Here is a 6,564-nt window from a genome sequence, read left to right as displayed (position 1 = left end):
TCATTGCAGTGTTATTTACAATAGCCAAGATGTAGAAGCAGCCAAAGTGTCCATCAGTAGATGAGTGGGTGAAAAAAGCTGTGGTACACTTACACAATGGAATACTACTCAACCGTAAAAAAGGAGGAAATCTTACCATTTGTGACAGCATGGATGGGCCTGGAGAGCTTTAGGCCAAGTGAAGTAAGCCAGTCGGGGAAAGACAAGTACCACATGATTTCACTCATGTGGACTCGAATGAACAAACTGAACTAACAGGCAAAATAAAGACAGACCCATAGATAGAGAGCAAACTGACAGCTGTCGGGGAGGGACTAGATGGGGATGGTGGGAGAATTGAGCAAAAAAGAAAAAAAAGAAAAAAACTCATGTGCATAGACAACCATGTGGTGATTGCAGAGGAGTGGTGAGGGGAGGCAGTGGAAGAGGATGTGGGGGGATAAATGGTGATGGACAGATACATGACCCGGGGTGGTGAACACACTATACAGTGTACAGATGATGTGTTGTGGATTTGAACATCTATAAACTGTATAATTTTGTTAACCAGTGTTATCCCAATAAATTCAATGAAAGGAAAAGGAAGGAAAAGAAATATCCCACCCAATGCAAAGTGTTCCTAGGTAGCTTGTTTATTACGTATTTATTACTTCATTCTTAAATATGAACTTGCAATCAAAGTACTTTAAGAAACCGTTCAAACTTTAAGATAAAGATAAAAGTAAATGAATAGAAGGGAAATAACCCCACACGGTGGAAAATCTGAGGCTGAATAATTATAAAATAATTGCATTAGACGCTTCTGTATGCTAAAAGACTAAGAAAAAAAACACTACAGGAATCTGAACCTCCTGTGCCCTACCATATAAAATTTTTTCTTTATGTGGAATTAATAAATTTACAGCTATTGTTCCTAAGCTGATATGGCCCAAGGAAAACACACCAACATTCTGTTGCTCACCTTAAAACATGACCACCAAATTCATGTAGGTCCTTAATATGCCTAGCAGCGTGCCCTATTTATTTCCTCAGTCTATTCACTCTATCTTGCCTCAAGTCCCAACACCTCTTCCCTCATCCTCACTTTCATCTAATGTCCTTGCTGTCTTTTTCACTAAGAAAATTTAAAGAATCAGAAATGAGTTTCCTCAGATACCTCCCACCACATCTATCCACCTCTCAGCATGTATACCCACGTGCTCTACTTTCTTGCCTGATGTGAACTTTACACGTTCCTGTCCAGCAGTGCATTGGCCCAATCCCTGTCTACCAAATCAAGGACATATCTCCAGCAGTTCCCCTTTTTCTCTCTCATTCATTTTCATTTGCTATGAAAGCATTCTCATTCAAGAAATGTGCTGTTATTTCTCTCATCATTAAGTGTGCACACACACATACACATGCCTTACCTTGACCCCACATCCCCCCCTTAAGTTACTGCTTCATTTTTTAAAGTAAAACTCTGAAAGAGTTGTCAACACTTGCTTTCCACATCTCCTCCCATTTTTCCTTGAACTTTCTCTACTTAGGCATTTGTTACAATCACTACGTTGAAACACTGCCTGTCAAGGTCACTAGCTGGCACCACATTGCCAAATTAAACATTCCATTCTCAGTTTTCATTTTAGTTGACCCATCAGTAGCATTTTATACCATTATCCCTTCCTCCATGAATCACTTTGTTCACTTGGCTTCAGGGATACATCCTCCTACCTCATTGTTTTCTCCCCCTCCCCACCCCCCGCCATAACTGGTTTCTCCACACCTATCTAATAACCGTGGGAGGGCCTTGGGACTCAGTCATTGGTCCTCTTCTCTTCTCCATTTGCTCTCACTCCCTTGATGGTTTCAACCACACAATTTTATATATCATCTAAAAGTTCCTTATTTTTCTGTACCAAAGAAATGACTGAAATTTATATCTCCAGTCTGATCTCTCTCCAGAAGTCCAAGTACTCATTTCTAATAATTCACCTGACTTCTCTAGTAGGATTTGTTTTGTTTTTTTTTTCCCCAACAATAATGAAACCTCAAGTTTAATCTTTCTAATATATTGAACAACACTGAGATGACCATATATCCTGGTTTATGACTGTTGGCTGTTTTTAGTGCTCCTTTCACTATCAAAAGTGTTCTTGTTTGGATGAAAAAAGTATACAGTTACTCAAAGGAACATAGTTCTGTGTTCCAGACTACCTGCTCAATTGATTTCCTACACTGAAGGTAATTAAGTTCATCATAACATTCTTTTTTTCCTTCTCACAAAAAACCCCACAAAGTTTGATTTAATGACATTTATGACCATTCTACAGTCTTGCTCTTTTTAAATGATTTTAATTATTTGATGAGTTCTGTGAAATATAAGGTTACAATGTACTTTGTTCGTAGATTATTTCTTCTGATTCTGCAAGGATTTACACAGATTTCCATTGCTGTAAAAAGAGTAACTAGCAAAATTTTTGTTCAATTAATTTTGAGAAATTGAGAAATTGGACTTTTAAAGAGCTTATATCAGAAAATTATATTTAAGATTCCTGATACTACCTGTTCCTGAGTCTACAGTTGTATTAGAATGAATGGTTCTTAGTTTTTTCCAGCTTAATTGAAATATAATTGACATATAATATTGTGTAAGCTTAACATGGACAATGTGATGATTTGATATATGTATATATTGTGAAATAATTACCACAATAAGATTAGTTAACATATCCATCACTTCACATAATTATCACTTTTTGTTGTGGTGGTGGTGGTGGTGAAAACATTTATGATTTACTCTTAACAACTTTCAAGTGTACAATACAGTGTTGTTAACTATAAACATTCTGCTGTATGTCAGATGTCCAGAACTTATTCATCTTACAACTGGAATACCCTTTGATATCCTTTGACCATCATCTTATTTCCCTCATTCTCCAACCACTGCCAATCACCAGTCTCCTCTGTTTTCTATTAGTTCAGCTTATTTAGACTCCACATATAAATGAGATCATAGTGTACCTGTTTTTCTCTCTTAACTTATTTTGCATAGCAAAATGCCCCCAATGTTTAATCCATGTTGTCACAAATGGCAGGATTTACTTTTTTATGACTGAATAATATTCCATACATATGATATTTTCTTTATCCATTCAACCATTGATAAACACTTAAGTTATTGGTACTCTTTTTTTTTTCTTTTAGAGAGAGGGGAAGGGAGGGAGTAAGAGAGGGAGAGAAACATCAATGTGTAGATGCCTCTTGCATGCCCCCTCCTGGGGATCTGGCCCACATCCCAGGCATGTGCCCTGTCTGGGAATCAAACCAGGAACCCTTTAGTTTGTAGGCTGGTGTTCAATCCACTGAGCCACACCAGCCAGGGCTCTTCAAGATACTTTTTAAATTTCTTTTGGATATATGCCCAGAAGTAGGGTTGCTGGATCATATGGTAGCTCTAGTTAAAACATTTTTTCTTAAGATTTTACTTTTTTTTTAGACAGAGGGGAAGAGAGGGAGAAGGAGGAGAGAAACATCAATGTGTGGTTGCCTTTCGCACGCCCCTCACTGGGGACCTGGCCTACAACCCAGGCATGTGCCCTGACTGGGAATTGAACCAGAGACCCTTTGGTTTGCAGGCCAGAGCTCAATCCACTGAGACACACCAGCCAGGGCTAATTTTTATTTATTTGAAATTTATACACCACATACTTTGTGATAAAGAACTTCCAGAGCTCATAATCAAAACATTGAAAGCAACTAAATAATTTTTTAACTAAAAGAGTAAGGAAAAAAGGACAGAATAATATAAAGGTAAGAGATACAAAGTTGGTCTTATTTTTACACTTAATTTTTCAGTTTATCTCTAGGCTTTCTGAAAGTCAAGGCAAAATGGGAAATACATTTTCAAAATAGGAACAAAACTTCCTGGAGAGCTATCCCAGTGGAATTGAGAATTTCAATTGTAATAATGGAAGGGAAAATGCTTTACACAATGGAAAGTACCATGTAAATAAATGTAAGGGATTAATTCGACTGAGCCTATAAATTCTTAACTCAGCTTTCTTTGGGAAACTACTATATGGGCCTTCCTTTGTCTATGAATTACCATTTATGAACTTAATACAATAGAGAAAACATTTCTAGAGTCCCTTGGGCTCGTTCTTTTAGCTACTTACCATACTGCCTTTGCAGAAGTGCTCTTTCAATCAGTAACTATATGTCCAATTATATCAGGGACTAATTATATGAAAAGTTCATGAGAAAGACATCAGTAATTTGCATAACCATCTGAATGAATCTAATTTATGAATGAAACTTGTCAAGTTTAAAGTTCAGTGATTATCCCAAATCATTGTTCTTGACACTCAAAATTTTTACACCATAGATTAATATCATGGTGCTTGTGATTTCATTTGTGGTTGGTATGCTTAGATATGTTGAAATCACTTGTGACTATCAATTATGAAATTCAATTAGTAAAAGAGGCAAGACAGATCTTCACTTGATTGTTAGTCATTTTCTTCTTTCAACATGAAGCTCCCAAGAGGTATTCTACAGTTCTGGAATAATCAAGTTAAATAATGATTGAAGCAGTTAAGAGCTTTTCTTTAAACTGTGTACAAACTTATTAGAAAAGTTTGCCTGAACAGAATAGTCTCTGGAGAAAGGCTGGCAGTTTAGACTCCTTTTTCTCTCACTAATCAACTTTGTAGGACCTTGAGCAAAGATATTACTAATTCTGTGACTCAGTTTTCTCCTATGCAAAATTGAGACAATAATAGTACCTACCTTAAAGGTTGTTGAGAGGATTAAGTGAGGCAATACCTATAATAGCCTTAACATGGTGCCTGGCTACTTGCATTCAATAAACGTTAGCTAGTAGTGATAGTAGCATCACATGGTCAAAGTACCATAGGTCATGCTCCAGAAACCTTCTCTCTCTCAGGCCAGGTGGCTAGAAAATGCATTTGAAACAGCTTTGTGTCAGAACAATTTCTCCAAAAGACAGTTGCCAAAAAACAAACAAACAAACACACACACACACACACCAAAAACCTGATACCTGGAATTGCTTTGCAGAAAGCAAAGAGGGAAAGGAGAGGAGAGGAGGGGAAGGATAGGGATAAGAAGAAAGGGGGAAGGAGGGAAGGAGGGAAGGAGTAGTGGGGAGGGTGGGAGGGAGGGAGGAAGGAAAAGAAAAAGAAAGGAAGAAAGAGCAAAGAAAGAGAAAAGTAGAGAAGTTTCTTTCTTTCTTTTTAAAAAAGATTTTACTTATTTATTTTTAGAGGGGAAGGGAGGGGGGAGAGAGAGAGAAAAACATCAATGTGTGGTTGCCTCTCGTGCACGCCTTCTACTGGGGACCTGGCCTGCAACCTCGGCGTGTGCCCTGACTGGAATCGAACTGGTGACCCTTTGGTTCTCAGGCCAGCACTGAATCCACTGTCACCACCAGCCAGGTCTAGAGAGGTTTCTTAGAGACAGTGAGAGATGAAATAAAAATCATTCAGCTCTGGTCGGGTTGCTCAGTTGGTTGGAGAGTCATCTCATACACCAGAAGTTGTGAGTTTGATCCCTGGTCAGGGCACAAAATTAGGTTGCAAGTTTGATTCCCTGTCAGGGTGCATACAGGAGACAACCAACAGATGTTTCTATCGCACATCTCCCTCTCTCCCTCTCTCCCCCTTCCTCTCTCTCTCTCTAAAATCAATAAAACATATCCTTGGTGAGGATTAAAAAAACCTTTTTTCAAAAAATCATTCAGTCCACAGGGAAGACATAGAAGGTAAAATGGGAGACAAAAGCATAGGTTAAAAGCCAGGCAGAGGTAGAGTGGAATAGAGGCAAATATGAGAATAATAGGATTGCCATCACATAAGTATTCAACTCTCCTGTATTGTCACATGGTACACCCAGAGCTTGGATGAGTTAGGCTGGCTTAAAAGTATAGGGACAGGCCTATTTCTTCTGATGGCTACCTTCCACACATCTGTTTAATGGAAAAATAAAATGGTAACTCAGAGTGTGAGAAAATTGAAAGCAAAGGATGTTTATTTAAGGCTCAGGAAATCTTAGCATGCGTTTAGGAAATATAAAAGCAGCCAATAGCCAGAGACTGAAAATGCCAGATAAAAAAATAAGAATCACAGATTGAGTAAATTTCTACAAGGGGCAGGAATGAAGATATTCCTGGTTACAGATGGGGAGAGATTAGTCTGAGAATGGAAGAGTAACTGCTCTTGTTTTGAGATAGCCAGGAAGAATAATAAAGATGAGTGAACATATAGAGGGACTGGGAATTAAAGTGAGAAGAAGAAAGTGCTTGCTCTGGATAGCTTCCCTCTAAGCAAAGCGAGCAGCAGTGTCAGCTCCTTCTAGTGGCCTGGCAGGAGAGTGGAGAAATTTGGAACAACAGCTGTGGGGAATGTGATGATGCGAAGTCAACATGAGATAAGAAAAAGGATGAGGGATTGCTGAGCATCAGGAAAGACTTAGCTGAAATTAAATCACAAGTCTAGTGTGGATGCAGTCAAGCTTCCAACTGAATTAATGTATTTCTCCAACCCAGGATTTTGCAGTGGTTTG

Source organism: Pteronotus mesoamericanus, unplaced genomic scaffold (assembly GCF_021234165.1).
Source record: "Pteronotus mesoamericanus isolate MK-2021 breed Mesoamerican mustached bat unplaced genomic scaffold, CSHL_Meso_final contig_55, whole genome shotgun sequence".
Lineage (NCBI taxonomy): Eukaryota > Metazoa > Chordata > Mammalia > Chiroptera > Mormoopidae > Pteronotus > Pteronotus mesoamericanus.
Note: the sequence above shows the minus strand (reverse complement) of the source record.